Consider the following 21,465-nt stretch of genomic DNA (forward strand, 5'->3'; position numbering starts at 1 on the left):
TCTATTTTGAAAATGCAGCGTTGTAATGCAAAAACAAAAACAAATAAACACAGCAAACTACATTTGCATACAGTAATTAAACAGCCCCTCTTATATACACTGAAATGTGTGCAGAAAATGGCGCGTGACCGAACTGCAATTGCTGCGATCAAACCAAAAAAATTACTCAGCGCCATTTAAAAAGTGCAATTTCATTAGTGAAGAGTGTGGCGTCGGCAAGCTTGTGAAAGAGCGTTGTAGGGTCTACGGATCAATAGAACAGAATGTCAATTAGGGAGTTCAATTGAATTTAGCATTGTGTGTTTTTATTTACATTTCAATGAAGGAAACAACAGCCAATGCATGGTGGCTGCAATAACATGTATGTAGGAAAACAAAAACAATGCACACTGTAAAAAAACACTGCAACAAAAAAGACACTATCGTATCTGTTTAAGCGCCTAAAAGCAGACAACATCATGGATGAGATAAAATCAAATTTCCCTGTCCCGCTTGCCGCTCCATTTTTTATGCAATGCAAACATTGCCACATTTCTGCTTGTAAAATTACATTTACGGCCCAAACGACCACACAGACAATGTCAATGAAATAATACTGCAGCCCGAAACATTTTGACCATATTCAAATGAAACGAAACCGGAGCCGGTGAACACTCGTGGTGATGTGACGTAGCGAGCGCGATGGCATACGAAATTGCAAATGAATGCAAACAATTTGTGTGCAGCAGCCAACAACATCAACAACACACATTTACTTGTACATACAATTTTAGTCTGTATTTTTTGGCTTTGGCGCTGGCGAGTGAGCAAATGCGAACAAATTAATTCCGCAATACAAACATTTGATCCAGCGACAACCGTTAGTAAGGCCGACCAAACGAGCGATCGACCGACCGGCCGGTCGACTGACTGACTGGCAATCCGTTTACTCAGGCAAATTAAATATGAAAGCAGACGAAAATAAAAATAGAAAACATTCAGCTGAGGGAAAATGAATGTGTAGCAATGCAGGCTGACAGTAACAATCACAAAAACGCCGCAGCATCAACAACAATAAAAATGCATTAATAAATAAAACAAAATCGCAACGCAGTTGAGTGCAATGGACATCGAGTATCCAATTTCCTATGGTCCCTATATACATAAGTGCATTCAAACATACCTGCTACACACATATGTACATATATATGGAAATATAATAGTATGTATGTGTAATTTCCTCGAAAACGCCGCCACTATTGCCGCCTGCTTATAACACACGAGTCGCTTGAAACGCGCAATCCGCAATCCGCAAAGCGTCAACCAGCCAACCGTCCAACCCACAAACTAGTTGGCAGCTACCGCTGTGCAGCCGTCGATTTGAATATGCAAACACCGGCATTTGACCGTCTCGTGTCGCTTTGGCTGGCGGGCTTGTTGGCTGACTGGCGGCGGCGGACCCACACCAACCAATCGGTGTTAGCGGACAAATTAGTTATTGACGAGCTGTGGCGCTTGAAGTGGCTGCGCAAAGGAGGGAAGTGAAGCAGAGAGTCACAAAGCGCACTGGACTTTGGTGTTGCAATACGACACCGCGTACAGTGGAGGAAAGTGATATTCTCCCTTGTATGGCAGACTGTGCTAACTCCTACCGAAGTTTGCGTGCGTCAGTGGCGATTTTAGAAAAAAGTAACAACAACAATATCGTTATAAATAGCCATCGCACACTTTATGCAACTAAATGGCGACAATCAATTGACTTTTGTGTGTGGATTAGGCTGTCTGGCGTTTTACATATATGCTGTCTGAGTAAATAGTGGTTACGCATACATACATATATACAAATATTTTTGCTTTCGGCGGTTATAAATAAAAGTAGGTAGCAAAAGAGGCATTGAAGTATAAATGTATGTGCGTTTTTTCGTCAATATACATAAACGAATTCGATGAATTGCGTGATAAGCTTCTCCTTGATTGGTATTACAAATGACACTTACCACTTTCAAGTATCTCTTCGATAGTTGCTCTTGAATTCATTTTTCTCCTAAGAAAGAAATTTTTTTCAGCTTTTTATTGTGAGGTTATATGGGTTATAGGATATGTACCAAGTTTTCCAAAAGGGATGATATGATTTCTAAATGTGTTTTCGCCCTTTTTTTAGTATGTTATCAGCTGCAATTTTTTTCATTGTATTCAGTAATGTTTACAATTTCATCATGCAAAGATATAGGCAAGAACAACGTTTACAAAATATTAAATTTTATTATCAAAATAATCAAATTCAATTCCAATTTCCATTTTATGGTCGTAAGTAATAACCGTCCACCTGTGTTCGCTAATCGTCGAATTGATGAAAATTTCAAGCGTACGTTTTCTTTACGTAATATTTAGCTGCCAATGATACAAAGAACCGCTCGAAATATTGCTGCCGTACAGGCAAGTGTTGCACAATTTGACGATTCCAAGACGTTCTTAAGAATGGGGACTGTCTCAAACCACAATCTATAGGATTTTGAGAAACATTTGGTCTTGCATCCGTATAAAATTGTTCTCACTCATAAACTGAAGCCATTAGACCACCGAAAAAGTCGTTAATTTGCTGATTTTGTCTTGGAACAAATGAGAACGAGATCAATTTTTTTAAGAAAATCATCTTCTCCGATGAGGCTCACTTTCATCTGTTAATGCTGTAAATGAACAAAACTGTCGATTCTGGTCCTAAGAAAATCTACAAATTATTCATGAACAACGATCTCAAACACCTAAATTTATAGTTTGGTGTGATTTTTGGTCTGGTGGAATCATTGATCCGTACTTCTCTCCAAATGGAGTTGGTGATACCGTTACTGTCTGTGGAGAGCGGTATAGATGATAGCCAACTTTTTATGGCCGCAATTTGAAGAAGTGGATCTTGATAACATCTGATTTCAACAAATTTGATTATTTCAAGAAATTGACTTAGACTACTTCTTGTACTTCTAGTGGGGTTATTTGAAGTCATTAGTCTTTAGCGATAAACCAGATTCTATTCAAGTTTTTAAAGTCAATATCGACATACGACTTGATTTAGTGGAAAAATACTCGAAAATTGGGTTCATCAAATTCGTTACTGCAAAATAACTCGTGTTGGCTATTTAAATGATGTTATAATCACTTAATTGTATCGATTGTACTTCCCATTAAATAAAAACACATTTTAATTTCTTTAACAATTAGTGTGTTTTATTTTAAGAAATCATATCACTCTTATTGGAATTCATTTATAAGCAGAAGTCATTTGATGGAGGGTGGAACGATTAGTCAATACCCGCGATAGTCGACTGCCACTAGAAATTTGCAAAGGGACCCCGTTAGGTATTAATCAAAGTACTTCATATAAATCAAGCGAAACTTACTTGCTCCCTAGCATCTTCAAAAATAAAGGAAAATAATAGTAAGAAAATAATAAAATTTACGTCTAACCCACTAAAGTTCAATGGCTTAATTTCTGATTAGAGTCTATGTCAACACTTGAGATGCTAACACTTTCGTTTGTGGTCACTGCAATTTCTTTTGGCCGGTGACAGCAAAGAAAACCGAGGCATTTTTAGACAGATCACAAGTGGTCAGCTGAATACTCGAATACCCTTCACTCAGTGTATCTTACCAGCACTGCTATTAGGTACAGCACTACGTACGTTTGCTATAGTAGTATCATTTAATTCAACTGCCTTCCCATTGCTTAACTCTTTAAAAATATGTTGTTTTAGTAAACAAAAATCATTGACTACGAAAGACCTTAACCACTTTGAATATCGACGATTGGAAAACGCTTTAGCGTGATTATGTAACACAGGAGCACACACTCAAAGCCGCTTACATAGCGAATAGCAATCATCTAAACGACGAGTAACGGTGTTCCGGTAAGCCGACCGCACTAAGAAGGATTGCACGCCCGACGAACATACTATTCGGTTGTAGTCCGCATGACCAAGCGACAAATGTTTCGATAGTCTGCACTTAGGCGCGTTAAATAATTCAACATGCAAGCATTATTCCATATAACCCGATTGCATCATTGTTGTTATTGTGCGTAAACAAGAAAGTACTGGGCTGCCAGTTGATTATTCCAGGCACATTAAATAACGACCGAGTTTACGGTGGCGGCAATTTCTACAAACGCACGTTGGTCAAAGGCAGCTGTGAAATATGCGCCGGCAATCAGCTGGCACTGTGGCTTCTCTGGTGCTCAGTCGATTTTCCATTTAAGACAACTTGAATTATTAAATGTGGAACTTTGTTACGGCTTTTGCTTGCCGAAGGTCACTTAAAAATGCATAAAGCTTTGCAGTAAACCGATTTACTATATATATTTCATAAGGAATATCAGCCTTTGTGGCATATTCTCGTTTACTTTCCACCGCCATGATTGGGAAGATCGAGCTTTTTCCCAGACAGCACAGCGTATTAAATGAAATGACATGTTGTTAAAGTGTATTATTCTTTGAAAATTTAATAAACTGAACGTTGTCAACGCACCTTAAAACTACACCATCAGCTCACAACTGTCCACGTACAAGTTACATATGAAGGCTGCCTGCATGACCAACAGTAGCAACAGCTTACAACCCAAAATTATTATTGACACTACACTACAATGTACTGAATTTCAAGCCGACTCCACAGCCTCAACTCGCTATTCACGTCATGTGCAGGCGGTAAGTCTGCAGCATTCTTGCCGCGAACCCAACGCACGCTCGCATTGACACACAACTCACGTATTTGAGGCGCTGTGTTTTATAGTCTTGCAGTGTGTGACCGAAACCCACTCTGCAATTCACACTGAGTTCCGCCACACGACGTCATACGTTGCCATTGACGTTGTGCGCAAAAGGTCGATCTCTTGTTTTCGTTGAATGTTTACGAATACGCACAGAATTGCCATGGGTTTATGTGTCGCGCAACAAAACTGAATTTCTGCAGTCGATCCGCTTGTTTCGCGCTTTTTATTTTGTTTTGCCGATTTCGACTGCGACTCACACTGCAATCCACATTGATAATTCAATCACTCGCAAGCAGGTAATGTGATTTTGGGTATGAAGCAGGCAGCGTTTGGTGTGTGCCATCGTTGAGTGTCACTTATCAAGCTCAGATAGCCAAGCAACCAACCTGTCAAGGATTACTTGTTTACGTGGTAGGCAGTGTCGAGATACGGTTAATTGTTGTTACTATAATATAACCAATCTGCCAGGAAATACGTGGTCAATAGTCATTTACTCGCTTACCGATGAGCATTCTAAAAATCTTACTACTCTAAGAGCAAGGATCGCATCCACATTTTTTCAGTTATAATACATTTTTCACAAAAAGGAAAATTAGTGGCTTCACTAGAGGTTATTACTTCAGCAAGTGCTAACCTAATTTAGCTACAGACGAATCTGTGGTTTTAGATATCGATTCTGTTTGGAAAAATCGGAACATTTCTTCAAGGTCGCTCAAAAATTTTTGCATTATAAAATGTAACCATTATGTTGGCACAATGACTGCTAAACACTAACCAAATTGAGTTCCATACGAATCCGTGACTTTGGAAGTCAATTCTGAATTTCGTTTTCGATTAAACGAATCGGAAATTTTCCTAAAGGTCTCTCAAAGAATCGATGTATAACCAAGTGTAATCTACTATTAAAACAATGGTTGCCGAACACTATCCGATTAAGTGGTATCACTTAAAGCCCCACTTCTACAAAGAGCAAGTATCGACGCTTGGTGAGCTTAAAATACCTGCTGATGGAATTATTACTAAAGCGAGAGAACGTGCGTGAATGGGCAGATGAGCCAACACAACAATCACAGAAGCAAAATCTCATTATGATACAATCGATGATCCTACTTGCATTTACATATGTATGTATGTATGTTTTCACTCAACTATTCGTAATGCCAAGGAAGCCAAACTACGTATGAGACTACGGATGGTCGAGCACGCAACAACAACAAGCAGAATAGAGGCTGATGCGGCAGCCAACAAAAGGAGGTCGTCGGCTGTCATTGACGTCGACTGAACCCAAACATGGCACAGTTCGAGCGAAATGCAACGCGACCGGTGAAAGTGAAAGCGAAAGCCAATCACTTAACGCAGCAACGCAATAACTGCATTAATCGTAATAGGTAGAACAAGAATATTTCGCAAATGACTTTCATTGGCATGAGAACATAGCTCACTGGCTCACTGCAATACATTCGAGCTTATGATTGGGGTATGCCAAGCCGAGCATCGTCGACATTAGCATTAGACGGGGCTTCTAATTTAACGGTTTCAATGCAACAATGCGGACAACGATGCTGCTGCAATGTCAGCAACACTGCTGCATAAGCACTAATAGAAATGACCGCAGTGCTGCCTCATACGCACAAGCCGCCAATGAATTGGCAGAAATTTAGACAGGCATGCCGGAATCATGACAACAACAACATACTCATGTATACTTAGGCTAAACACTGGACTTATGTGGTGGCGCCTAGCTGTTTCGCAGCAGAAGGCTTTCACTGTCACAACAGCAACTACAACCTCAGCATACAATTTGATAAGCATATTGTCAGAATGGCTGGAAACACCGGCAAACGGCTGCAAGGCACCACTCCTCACTCACTCACGCACTTGCATAGCCAAGCAGAAAATCATTAACGGCACTTGAAAGCGGCGACAGACTCTTGAGTAGGGTGGCAAGGTATGCGAGAGTTACCATTTGAAAAATACCGACACACATCCATAGACTCATGAATATTCAGACAATGTGCATGCAACAGGCTACTTATCAGCAATGTTGTGGCGCCTTTGAATTTCAGAAATGGTGGAAATTTGTGGCAGTCATTGCTGCTATTTCGTTGATAGTGGATGCGGCCAAATGCTGTTGATGTTAGTTGACCTAGTTTAATGGGCGCGTTGTTAAACAGCGTTCGCCTAGTAGTTGTTGCTGTAGTTGAAAATCGAAAGGAGAAATGTGTGGCCTCTCATAGTAAGTAAGCTACTCGACAATAACAGCAACAATATGTGTACTGGCATTATTCGTGGTATAGTGGTACATACAACTCTAAGCCTGATTTCGATTCTACCTATGTGCTTTGTTGTGCCATTGAGTTTGCTTGTTGTTGAGATTTCAATGTCAGAGCGAAAGTTGCATTTCATACCCCATATGCATGTATACTGCTTTATGCAAATATTACTTCTAATTTTAGATTATATTTCACTTTTCTGGCTTTCTACACTGTTTCTTCTTTTATATGATAATGCAATTTCTTTCGAGAGGTTCTCATCTTAGCCATCAGAAATGATTACAATATAGCTGCTGTCAAACAGTACATCTAGTTGTCATTGCTCAATTTTTCGTTACCAATTACAGGAAGAGTAATGATGCGTTTCATGAATGTAGGTTTCTCAGATACGTTGTCAAGCATTTATTTTGTGACCTTTACTCCACGTCGTTTTTGCAGAAGATTTCCAAAAAATTAGCCAAAAGGGTTGAATGGATCTCTGAGAGATCGTGAGATCCTCAGTTATTTCTCTAATGGCAACACGAGGTTTTTTTTTTTTTAACTTTTTCAAAATCATTGTTAAATTTTTTTGAGGTTATTATCGCAGACAAGCCTTTCGCGCCGTGAACAAACTGCTGAAAAGCACAAACACTAATTGACATATGGACATCAAAATTCGCATGAACAAAAAAGGTTGTACCGAAATTGGGAAAATCTTTTTGATCAATTCGGTTTGTGAACACACATGGACTTGTCCGAGTCAATTTTGATCTGGTGGTACGCATGTACATACATACATATGTACATGCTTTTGACTTTCTCTAATCGCCGCCTTTAGCTGTATGCAAATTTCATTATCAATTATGCATTTCCGTTTCATTTGGGTGACTACGTACATATACATACATACATACATACATATGTATGTACATTACATGACATTATGTTATTGAATAACCAAGTAACAGATGTAAATCAAAGAGAGAGGCATGAAAAGAGAAAAAATAAGCAAATAAAATAAATTTAACAAAAAAAGAATCGGCGACCTTGACATTGACCCAATTGATGATGAATGAGTTCAATGTGCCACAAAGCGGATGTAGACGTTGTATTTGCCCGCCACCACCGCTGACACAAAAGGCAGTAACAACATAAATAGCAGTTGCGATAACATAAAAAGAGAACAACAACAATAAGTACGCCAAAAACATGATACGGCGTCGAGCAAGTACCCCACATACACACAAGTATATACACATAGTAATACAAGTATTACCGCCGCAATACCAGTTGAAGCAAATCGACTCAACTAAACTGAAATTGGCGTCAGTGGCACTTTAGTGCCTTTGTTGTTATTGCTCTTTTCATTTTTTTTATTGCATTTTTCACTGTACTTAGAAAGGAAAGAGGAATTAAAGTTGTTAAAACCGACCATGATGCAAGGGATACCAAACCTCTCTAGTATATACACACAAGCAAGCAAAGGAGGGCGCGCTGAAGGTAACGGTGCTTTGTTCGCGGCAAAAGCAGATGATGCTGGTTCATGGTGTATAACATTTTTTTTTTGTAGGACGGTGTTGACGCGTGGCACATTGAATTTAAAGAGGTGCTTTTGTATATCACACGTACACACGTAGGCACATAGGCGTGGGTATGATGGATTCGTTGCGCCAACATGTAGACAAACACTTTAAGCCACTTTATTATGATTTTTTTTTTCTTGTAATGAAACATCAGTTCATTCTCTAAGCTCGCACAAAATTGTGGCGAAGCATGCCCTCAACTTAATTTAACCACTTATAAATACAAAAGTGCTTGTTATTTGCTTTGTGACCCTTTCAATGCTCGCTGCCACCTTTTGAACATTTGTTTGCTAATTTTCGTTTTTTTTTTTTTTTGTATATCTTGACATATTTGTTGCCTTCAACATTTGCTCACATTAGTTCATTTTGTTAATTACTTTGTTCATATTAACAGTAGTTCCAAAATACCTACACTTTCTCAATTTGCTATTGACTTTAGAAAGGGCTTCAAAGAAAAATTTATTTGTACCATGAATTAGCGCGGAAAGCTATTTTTATACGTTGAACATCATATATTAAGAAGACCACTCAGAAAGAAACGTAGGAGACCCTTAAAAAAATATACGTAAATGATTCGGGTGGTGGAAGGATGGAGTCATGTATAGAAGTTCACCAAGTGAGGAAAGTTCTCTGAGTTCCAGTGGGAGTGGCCAGAGACGATTCTTTTGCATATGGCTTAAGCAGCGCATGGCTTCCTGTCTTAAGAACAAAGAACATCCGTTTGAAGGCGAGCTAAAACGAAAAAGCGAACGTCCCTCCCTAGGGCCGTGCGCTGGGTTTGGGACCCGTCACGTAAAAAATACCCTTAATGAAAAGGAAACAACTCTCCCGACGAACAAAAACTAAACTCTATGAGTCACTTATTATTCCCGTCCTGCTATGTGGTGCAGAGGCATGGACGATGACAACATCTGATGAGTCGTCGTTGGGAGTTTTCGAGAGAAAGGTTCTGCGGAAAATGTGTGGTCCTTTGCGCATTGGCCAAGGCATACGATGGAACGATGAGCTGTATGAGATTTACGACGACATTGACATAGTTGAGCGATTTAAAAGACAGCGGCTACGCTGGTTAGGTCACGTTGTCCGAATGGACGCAAACACTCGAGCTCTGAAAATATCGAAGCAGTACCCGCCGGGGGTGCCATAAAAACTGATCAAAATCAAGTCTTGTATGCAAACTTTTTTATGTGTGAAGGGTGTTATAGCTTCAGTACAACTGAAGTTAATAAGGTCTCTTTTTTTTTGTTATAATTTAACCTTTTCTCATAGCTCCGACAACAACGTGAGCGCAACGAATTGCTTAGCTATTTAACAGCATGCTCTCACATACATACATACATAGTTGCTGTTTGTGGTAAATTCAATTCGTTTCACAAAGGCATTAGCGTGTCGAGAGGCAAGTTTTTCTGTGCTATTGCGTTTGCTTGTTGACAACTAGTAACTTGAACTTTTATAATAACATTGTAATGAAAATTTCTTTTTATTTTTGGAATATCAGCTGCTTTGCATTAAAATAACAAATTTTTTACTCCAAATTTATGTTAAATTAATGTTAAGTAAATAAAATGTATAAAGCTTATAAATTAGTTATCAAACGTGAAATCGATAATAATCGTAATAGTAATTATATTAACAGGTTTTATCGAAAAAAAAACATCTGTAAACTTAAGGCATCAGCTGCGAATTGTTGCATCATCAACTTGTTTTGCTATTATTGTTTAAGTTGTGACTTGATAATTTTGAAAATATGCACTGTAATTAGCAAACGTTTCGAGAACTTAGTTTCCGAAACGATCTAAAAAGGGGAGGCATTAAGTAATTGTTGCACTTTAAGCAACATTTTCAACTACGCGCTGCTTTGTTGCACCAATGTACGTTTCTGTGTGTGCACATTTGCTCCGCTGCGCTAAACAATGCAAAGGCAAGAAATACTAGCAGAAGAAAAGCAATCAAAAATAGGTAGTCAGCTGAGTGGAGGAAAAGAAAAAGCAATAATAATAATAAAATAGAGCGTACAATAGTAAGGTGGTAGCGTTGAATTATGTAAAGATGCATACAATATATGCAGCTACTTACGTTTATACCTACATACATACATACATATGTATAAATAAAAAATGTGGTGCTATTGGTGTTGGTGTTTGCGGTGGAAACATCGAAAACTTAAATAAATGGCAGCAGCAACTGTTGCTCTAGATTTTCTTTTATTTTTGTTAGTGGTTGTACTGAAGTATGTTCGCAAGTGGATATCTAGTTGCAGCGAATTTCATGCATTCTTGCCTCCGCTCACACTTGCCTACATACACACGAGGGCAAATGCCTGTGCATTTCGTGCTATCTGTCTGCTTGCCTGTCTACACGCTGTCTGCTGCTGCTCACCGTCATATGTTTGCATGTAGACATGATTTTATGTGTGCCCATCCGTATGTATGATCGCCACGTGCTTCGCGTTTTTTATACTTGTGTACATATGTACATATTTCTATTGAGACAACTTTTACTTTCAAATACGGCTGCTGCTGCGAATGTGGCTGCGCGTGGTGCCTCCGTCTTAGTGTAGTCTATAAACTTAAATATAACGTTGCAACGTCGTATGTTTTAACCACTTTCTACTAATCTTCTATTCTACTGCTACTTGTATGCGGTAAATGCGTTTTTTTTTTAAGTTTTACTAATCTGAGTGTCATGCATCATTTTAAAACTTTACAGCGTGACATTTTATTTTTTTTTTTTTACCGAAAGCGAAGTCGAAAATTTCTTTTGGGATAAATAACGTTATAAGCTTTATAATATTCAATAAAAAAAAAGAAATTTCTAAAAGAGTAATAGTAAAGTGAAACCCTCCATTTCTCCATTTGCTTAAGTAGCACTTAAAATAGGTATTTTACATTTTGTCTAGATTTACTTAATATTGTGTGTCTCTTTCTCACTAAGTTGCATCAGACAAACTGATCGATGTAACTCAAGTCCTTGTATGGAAAACTTTTTTATTTGACGAGATCTTCTTCTTCTTCTTAATTGGCGTAGACACCGCTTACGCGATTATAGCCGAGTTAACAACAGCGCGCCAGTCGTTTCTTCTTTTCGCTACGTGGCGCCAATTGGATATTCCAAGCGAAGTCAGGTCCTTCTCTATTTGGTCCTTCCAACGGAGTGGAGGTCTTCCTCTTCCTCTGCTTCCCCCGGCGGGTACTGCGTCGAATACTTTCAGAGCTAGAGTGTTTTCATCCATCCGGACAACATGACCTAGCCAGCGTAGCCGCTGTCTTTTAATTCGCTGAACTATGTCAATGTCGTCGTATATCTCGTACAGCTCATCGTTCCATCGAATGCGATATTCGCCGTGGCCAATGCGCAAAGGACCATAAATCTTTCGCAGAATTTTTTCTCTCGAAAACTCGTAACGTCGACTCATCGGTTGTTGTCATCACCCAAGCCTCTGCACCGACGAGATACTTTCACGAAATTCCGTATCGACTACTGCGCTAGGCAGCGCTACCATCCCTGAGTATTAGTTGTAGACCGGTTCACTATAGCGCGCACATAGCTGCCATTAACTGATCGTCCAAACTAACGATACAATCTCCAAAGAAATTGTTTATATCGTACCACTATCATTATCCCTTTTTATTGTCTTATAAACAGATTTGCTTTCCTAATTTTGTATTAAACATTCAAGCATTCAGGTTGCACAAAATCTTGTATCATTCTAATCTTATATTTTACTTTTATATATTTGTGCGTTAGTGGGGGCTTCCCTCGTTACCAATACTTCACTTAGAAATTCTGTGATTATATTTTTTCCGCTTATCTCTGCACATCACACATACCACACACAATCACTGTGATTACGTCACAGTTGTTTATATTTTTTTATACACGAAGCTTTGCTAATCATTTTAATGTAAGAGACCTAAAGGCTGCCATATGTTATATATTTTATATTATGTGCTTGGTACTTTCCATAGATTCGTGCATAATTGCCCCTCATTTAATTCTATTTAATAGCTTATTGTAGACGGTTTCACTTTGACGCTTAAACTAATTGGCACTTTTTTTAGTTTTCATACGGCATGTAGGTATGTTTTTGTTTATTTCGCCCGCATTTTCTACATAACTGTGCTAATACATATATGTATATTACAAATGTTTTTGTCTTATCTGAAATTTATACACATTAAATATTTAAATGCGGGTCTATGAATATTCACTCTCTCGCGCATTCAAACGAATTAATATACGAATGAAGGTGTGCACCCTACCACTACTTAATGGCATTATACCCTGAACAGGTTATTTTAAGTTTCTCACGAAGTTTGTAACACCCAGACGGAAGCGTCGGCGACCCCATAAAATCTATACATATGTATGTATGTATAGTAGTGATCAGCGTGGCGAGCTGAGTCCGTCTGTATATTTGTATGTACGTCAACTAGTCTCTCAGGTTTTGAGATATCGATTTGACATTTTGTACAGATCCTTTTCTCCTGTTATCTCCAAACGTCGATATCTGACTATAGCAGACATAAAGCTGCCATATAAACTGATTGATCAAAATCACGTTCTTGTGTGAAAACTTTTTCTTTGTGAAGGCTACTATAGCTTCGGTGCAGCCGAAATCAATGTATTAATACAATTTATGTATGTATGTACTTACGCTTGTATATGGTTTACTTCAAAACATTTTAGTTCAATTAACTTCATTCTCAGCCATTCGCCGTTCCATTCTTACTGCCTTTGTTGCCGTCATATTTAGTATCTGTGGTTAGGTTTCACTATAATTTATTTTTGAACTTTAGCCATTAGAATTGTTGTTTGTCTTTCCGTTGCCGCTGACAGAGTTGTTCAAGCGTTCGCTCTACATACGTACATACATAGCGTATTTACATGCCCACTTGATTGTTTTTATAAATTTTATTTGTGTGTATTTGCTATTGCGGTGTTTCATTCGTACCAGTTATTTGTTTTGATCTTATCTTCTTCGCCGCGATATTCGCCTTTTGTCATTTCGTGTGTGTGTGACTTGGAATACATTATTTATTTGCTTTTGCTTTGAAATGTGGTTACGCTAATGTGCTGCTGCTCTACGAGCTATTGTTGCGGAAATTACTACCCGTATGTATTTATTGTTACCCATAAAATTGTATTTTATAGATTCACACACGCATTATTTTATGTTAACACGTACAAACTACGCTTGCGCATTCATAATTTAACCTTTCTCACATGGACTGCCTAACTGTTGATGGCCAATTTGATTTTATTACCCCAAAGTCCTTCTACTACCGATCATATAAATACAACCGTGCTCAATTTGCTCAGTTGCTTTGTAGACTTAAATATTATTTTTCTTTTTTAGATAATCTCAGCTTAAATAAATACATATCTCTGTTAAGTCATAAGTCTGCAGTCTTCGTGTGGTAGTGCTTTATATTTTTAAAGTGATTTCCCTGACATTGAAAATCAACTCACCTTAACAATTTGTAGTGAGACCACTAACTCAACTATAACTGATAGAAAGTATTTAATTCGTTTTTATTGTAATGTACAATAATATCCTGCCATACTTGCATACTTGCACTAATTAAGCCTTAAAAATTATTACCAATTATCCTCTGGCTACACAATTCTTTCTTTAACGTAAAGCATTTTCCCGCCAAATTATGCATGCACTCAAATTGGTAACTGGCTTCTTCGCTCGAATTTATTTTATGACCATGCTTCAGCTTTAATGGCCCATCAGCAGTTGTTTTATGTTTTCCTTATCGCCAATGGCAGTCGACCAAAATGTGACTTCTGCTTCTTACCGGCTTTTTTGTGCTCTCTTCGCGTGAATTTCTCGTTTGCATGTTCCTGCCATTTACTTTGTTCGTTCATAAAACACCAGCAAAGCATGCTTCATGTTAATGGTTTCTGATTACTTGCAAGCACGTTTCCGTCGCTGCCATCGACATCGATTCCATTTGCTGGCCTTTTTAGTTTGTCGCCTGTGGTATGTAGTGCTTAATTTTGTTTAAACAAAGTCGGCTAAGTTAACGTCACCTGGTAAGTCGGGGAAAAAAGTGACAAAACGTCAACGTAAAAAATGCAAACATATTACGTAATTATTTTTCAACATTTAATCAAATTTACAACTATTCTACAAATCCACCTTGCTGTTGCTGCTTGGCTCATAAAATTTGTAAAAAATATTTGCTCTTTACTCAAATAAAAAGGGCTTCAACGTATAACGATGATTTGTTGTAAATTGGCAGTTGTCGCTGCATCATTACAGGAATTTCATTATCAAATTCTCATTATGCCGCCATAGGTGGCGATGACGTCGCCGTCTTTGCCAGCACAACTATATTAAAATTCGCGTCGATGCAGCGCTGCCAGCGCGATTTCCAAGCATTGAAGGCGTCACGGAAGGTATTCTCTGGAATAGTCTTGAGAGCGGAGGTGCATGCTGCTTGGATCCCCTCTGTCGTCCCAAAATGCTTGAAAAAGATTGCCTCTTTGTCTCGGGATCATACTCAAAGATCCATGATTACGTTATACAAAAATTGGGGGTCACTATCACACATGTTCAAATTTTCTTGGCACACTTCCACTCTCCGCAATTTCTGGTCGTCAGTGAGCACTTTTGGAACCATTTTCGCGCACACCTTGCGCATGTTGAAGTGCTCCATCACAATGTCATGAACCACAGATTTTGATAAATTTACCATCTGGTGCAATTAAACGAATACTTAGTCGACGATCTGAGTTCAAAACTTTGAGCACTTGAGTCACATTGTTGATGTTTGTCGAAGTCGCAGATCTCCTAGCACGGTCTCCATCAGCGACCTCTTCCCGGCCCTAAAAAAAGGTCTGGCGCCAACGAAACATACCATTCCTTGCGAAAGCAACATCTGGGAAAGTCTGCTTGATCATATCAAACGTCTCTGTCGAACGCTGCATTTTCTGCTTGCACCATGTCCTGACTCTTCAGGTGCTCGGAGACAACTAACCAGCCGCTTGTTCGTTAGCTAAGAACGGCCTCTTCCGTATCCAGTCGGTGCGCGCACGCTCCGAAGTACAGTCGAGGCGGAAGAAAATCAGTCCTATTACTTTCCGGATAAACCCTGTATAATATCATAATATTTTCTTCTGGTATTCTAAATTAATTGAGTATTATCTTTCGTAAATTGTAACTCCGTATTTTTCTTTTGATGTCTATATGCACACCTACATTATATTGATATTATTTTTTGATGCCATTATTTCCTCTCCATTTGCTAAAAAGTCAGCTGTTGTGCAAAGATCTGCCCAAAGTAGGCGCATCAAAGTAATGTTCCCATTTGGCTAAAGAAAAACAGCGAACAACGTCCTTTTCCCCAACGTTTGCCAAAGTATTATCATCATCATCGTATTCATTGGTTTTGAAGCAGTTTTGCAACTTGTGTGATGGTGTAAAGACTCTGTGCAGCGGTCTCTTGACATCGCAGCCTCTCTTGCAGCCAACGTTACGTCGTATGTCACCAACTTGTAATGTCGTAAAATGATTGCTTGCTGTGTCCCGCTTTGCTATGCTACTTGGTAGCGAGTATTAAGAGTGCTTCAGTATAAAATGGTGCTGTGATGTCCGCTGTCAGCATTGCAAGTTACCGGAAGCACGTCGACATGCGAACTAAATTTGTGCTTCGCGCCAAAACCCCTGAATATGCTTGTATGTATGAAGCGTATGTTCATATATGCAGTTTTATATGTGTATATTTAGTAGGATGTTGGGGCATGTGGCGATAGTACTAAGCTGGGTTGAGTTGTTGGTGGCTAGTTGGCGCTTTAACGAAAGTATTGCTCCTGGCTAAAAGTGTTCCGTCCACTGGCAACAGACCTAGCGCTTATCACTTTTGTAATGCATTCAAAGAAATATTAATTTAAACTGAGCTAATATTATTTCACGGGCATTCCGTTGAACTCAGGGACGCATTTGAATTGGCTTAAGCTTTAAGCCTGCAATGATTAAAAACATTTCTATGGTCTGCACTGTGAATTTTCAGCCTACTGCAATCATTTCGGTGAATAATCGTTGCTGCCCAATGAATGCTTTGGCAATGAGCGCCCAACTTCCTTCACAACCGCATAATAACTGCCAATGGTGGCTATTTTATGAATTTTATTAGTAAATTCTTTGCATTCACCACATATCCCATCCACTAACTGTCATTCATGCAAGCTTTTTAAGTTATTTTTTATAGTTTTCAACGCTTATCGGCGATCTAAATTAAAGTCCACTATTAATTTGACGTCTTCCTTCGTTTGGCTGCAAAGGTTTCTGTTGACTTAATTCCGTTGAATGTTTATTTTATTGCAATTTCCTTTTGTTATTCTTATTTGAGGAACGACTCTGCCGCAACACCACTCCACCACTGTGGCAATTGTGTGGGGGTCTGGTCTGCCGGTGATGCACCGAAGCACTGTTTATGCGCACGTGTGTTTATCCGCGCTGCTGCAGCTCACGACACCGGCTGTGTGTGCCAAGGCATATTCGTAATCCTAATTAAATACGAACGACTGATGTCATAAAGCGTGCACAGCTCCTCCACAGCTACACAGCGCACCACATGGTAGTTACGGCGACAACGACAACAACAACAACCCGACTGCCGTCGAAGTATGGCATGGCGTGCACGCACATAAAGCGGCTGCTGTGTGCAATTTTACTGGTGATTGTATAAACTGCGAGAGTTGTGCGCACGTTGGTTCTACGTGTATTATTGCTTTCTGACATGCCTGTGGGGCGCGTTGTTGGCAGGCGGCGGCGGCAGCTGATTCATGCCGGCAGTCGGGCACTTGGCAAGCATGCGGTCGAGTCTGAACGACACATTGGGAAACAACTGCACTGCGTTCGTCGTACTCAACCCAACTGCCTTACATCACTGGGTATTCGGTTGGAGAATTTTGTATGACTGGCGTGTCGCCATCAGCTGTGTGTTGGTTGTACATGTAATTGCACGACGACGCTTAACTGCGCTTTATGCTCTTCTGCTGGCACCCAACCGACTTGACGTTGACGGCTTCAGCAACAGTTTGTTGTTGGCTCTACGTACTTACGTTTTTGGTTGTTAAAGCAAGCGTGTGCTTTTCTATGACGGTGCCCTTCATCTCCCCCAATTTTATGTTAGTTCACTATTGTATGCTTTCGTTTACGACTTAGCTTCATTTGAATTATGATTTTTTTTTGTTGGTTTGTCATGAATGTTTGGCGCGTTTTCGTTGAAGTTGAAAACGTGCCTTCTGTGCAATTTTCGGACTAACTAGTTTATATAACGATCAGGCGTTTTTAATTCTTTTGTTTTCGCCTCGCAGAAAGTGATAAAGAAATGTGAGTTGACGAAATGACTTGCGTTCTGGACACACTCGTCTCATGTTTATACCCTGAAGAGGGTATATAGATATGTACATATATAGTACTTAGTTTGCCACAAAGTTTGTAACACCTAAAACGAAACGGCGGAGATGCTATAAAGTGTATGCATGAAGAGCGTGATCAGCTGAGTCAATTTAGACCATTATAGCATATAGCTGTCATACAAGGTGCGTTCCAAAGTAAACAGGACTTTTTGAATCTAGCGCCTTTGGTGGTGCCATCTATATGACGGCTGGTGCGTTAGAATCTGTTCTCTTTATCGATTGTCCAGTGAGAATTCCATGACATTGCATGTATTGGAAGTGAAGTTATTGCGTTTTAAATGTCAGTATGTTTGTGTTATCGGTGCGAAAATGAGCTTCGAACAAAGAGCCAACATTAAATTTTGTTTTAAAATTGGTAAAACTTTTACCGAAACGTTTCAATTGATGAAAAAAGTTTATGGCGATGATTTTCTATCCCGTAGCAGAGTGCGCGAGTGACTTCAACGTTTTCAAAGTGGTCGTGAGGACATACAGACGTAGACTATTTTGAATAAAATAAATTGATTTTTGCCGAAACACCATTTGTTCTGTTGTTTTTTTTTTTTAAATCGTTTACTTTGGAACGCACCTTGTATAAACTGATCATAAATCAAGTCTTTGTATGGAAAACTTTTTTGTTTGAGAAATTATCTTCATGAAATTTGGCATATTTTATTGTCTAAAACAGACAGCTGTTATACAAACTAACCGATCGAAATCATGGAAAATTGTTTGATAAGATATCTTTACACATATTGCATATACTTTTGCAGTTTTAGTTAAACCATAGTTGTTATCAGAATTGCACCTTCGAATCGTATAGTATTGGATAGTCGAAATAATCTTTTCGTATTTCTAATCAAACTTCAACTTATTTTTTTTATATTTATTGCATAATGAACTTTAATGAATCAAATATGTACCATTTTGGTCGACCACTTTTTTGTCATTTTTCCCCAGAGACATTACTCCATCAGTGTAAAACTTGTTTGGTTTCTCGGCGAAAAACCGCGACAAGTAATTTTCGCAGGCTTCTCTTTAAGCCAACCTTACTCCATTAAGGGAGTTCTGCATTGACCGAAAGTAGTCCGATAGTGCAAGGTCAGGGCTATATGGTGGATGCATCAAAACTTCCCAGCCAAGCTCTCCCAGTTTTTGTCGAGTTATCAAAGATGTGTGTTGTGGACTAGCGTTGTCCTGATTGAAGACGAAGCCCTTTCTCTTGATGAATTCTGGCGCTTTTTTTTCGATTGCTTGCTTCAATCTCATCAGTTGTTGACAGTAAAATGTTGTCCTTTGCCAACAAGTTGTACTCTCTTCGAAATTTCAGCCACATCAACAGAACGTTAACGAGAATTAACACTTTCTTTAATTTTGAAGTGAACAACAATATTTACTTCTTATGCTGTTTTATGAGAGAAAGATTTATATATTTTTACTCACTCGTATCTCGATTGGTTGTCAAACTCCAGTACTTTCAAACTTGATAATGACCTTGAACGGAGTGCAGTTTATGATTATGAAATTACAAAACATGTAATTTTACCTAAAAGTAATGCTAATTGCAATTATAAATTTAATTTTTATATAAAGTGTGTTAAACAACAATATTTATTTTGTCTTTCAGGTTAGTACAACTATTTTGTTCGTATCACTCTCAGAAATATTGCAATATGAAACTTTACTATGGTAAGTGCTCTTTAATTTACAATTTCACAAAGGTCTACTTGTATTAAATTATGAAGGAAATTTGTTATCAGAACTTTATACGGAAGTTGAATAAGTATTAAATACAAAATATCATGAAATCAACTAAAATTGAACTCTTCCAATACCATTCGAAGCATTATTTTCTCCTGAGTATATGAACGTACGCTTGCAGTAATTGACGTTCACTTGTGTTGAGTATTATCTAGCACTACCCTTATTTTCAAACTGCTTTCAATTACGACAAACGTCAAGCACTCAAAGTTTTTAATTTTGATAATTGTTGCCGATGATTGTCAACAAAGAGTGACGAGAGAGAGAATTGTGTTTAAAATGGCAACCATTGCAGCATTTTTAACGAGAAGGTGCAACAACGCAAGACATTCTCTATCAACTACAAATACGAGAAGTCAAAACAACTACTAACCATGTTATATCGGTCCTTTCGTAGGATAAACGTTGTAAATAAGGCAAATGAGCATAGAAGTTTGCCAGCAGCCGAAGCAAATGCAATTAACTTAGTCGTATGTTGCTGATATATGTACATAGCTTGCACTGCCTTGGCTTGGCAAATGCTGCATGTCGTGTTTTACTTGCAATACACCAAAGCATATTTCTTTCCTTCATAATTACTACCGTACGTCTCTTATTTTCTATATTCCTGCTTACTGTTTGCCGTACTATTGCGCAAGATGTCTTTTTTTGTATTTTATTTCTTTAACCTTACCTACAAATTAACTACCTTTTCGTGCCTTACCATAAACTCCATCCTTCCATTTTGACGTCTGTCAACATTGCAATCGCATGCGTGCTTAATGTGCTGATACGCTGCCGCTGGAGACACATAACACTTTCACTCGCTATTTATGCCACTCCATTCCGTTAACTTTACTAAACTAGATGACTGAGCGACTTAACTTAAAGTGACTGACTGCCTCCAAGTTAATCCAAGTGCAATCCGATTTTATCAACTATGTATATTTGCAACGTTGCCGTTAAGTTACCTTACATTACCTGCCCTTCACAAGGCTTTTTAAGCCGCACATTTTCGTCGTATTCTGTGCGTGTGTCGCAATTTATAGCATTACTTGCTGCTGTGTCGCGCAATTGCTGCCTCCGTTTTTAATCCGCACGACAGTCGACATAACACCAGCAGTGACAACAACACTACCAACGTCACAGAAGTCATAAAAGCAATTTCCTTTATTTCGTACACACTCAGTGAAGCGAAGTTTTTACGACGTTTATTATTATTTTTTTTTTAAGATTTTTGAGGTTCGCCGCTCTTACTTTTAAGGTTTTAATTTCGTGTTGCAAAATTACGACGCAACGAAATATCTGAAATAAATTTATATTTTATAGTATTTAACTGTATTGTCTTCGCTAATGCGGACTCTCCTTGGCTGAGTTACTTAAATTCATCGATTTGTCGTTTATTTTTTTACGAGAAAATATGGCTGATAACTCCCCCAACTTTATTGGATGAATAAAGACTAATCATTTTGTTGGACTAATTTTTGCTGATCTTTATTTTAATCTACAATACGTATTGCAATTAAAGGAATTTTCTAAATAGGCGCCTAACAGCTGATCTCTGCTAGAAGGTGTCATTGTTGTTTGAAACTTGTGGAGCATTATGAACTATTGTCTAAATTATACGAGGGTTGCCTTTTATATATCGGGATTAGAGAACAAACAACAAATTTTAATCGTCGAAAAAAACATTATTGTTTTTAAAAATATTCTCCTTTTGCATGCGTTTGAA

The 21,465-nt window shown here is 38.5% G+C and overlaps 1 protein-coding gene and 1 long non-coding RNA gene across 8 annotated transcripts in view; one reads left to right on the forward strand and one right to left on the reverse strand.

Annotated features, from left to right (window-relative positions):
• The window catches only part of LOC126762974 (trithorax group protein osa), a 97,621-nt gene that overhangs the window by 41,209 nt on the left and 34,947 nt on the right, over positions 1-21,465 (forward strand). The window lies entirely within an intron of this gene.
• LOC126763133 (uncharacterized) lies at positions 19,226-20,957 on the reverse strand. Its single transcript, XR_007667565.1, has 3 exons — positions 20,458-20,957; positions 19,437-19,539; positions 19,226-19,359 (listed from the first exon to the last, which is right to left on the reverse strand). It is a non-coding gene; the product is annotated as an uncharacterized LOC126763133 (long non-coding RNA).

This window comes from Bactrocera neohumeralis, chromosome 2 (assembly GCF_024586455.1).
Source record: "Bactrocera neohumeralis isolate Rockhampton chromosome 2, APGP_CSIRO_Bneo_wtdbg2-racon-allhic-juicebox.fasta_v2, whole genome shotgun sequence".
NCBI classification, from domain to species: Eukaryota; Metazoa; Arthropoda; class Insecta; order Diptera; family Tephritidae; genus Bactrocera; species Bactrocera neohumeralis.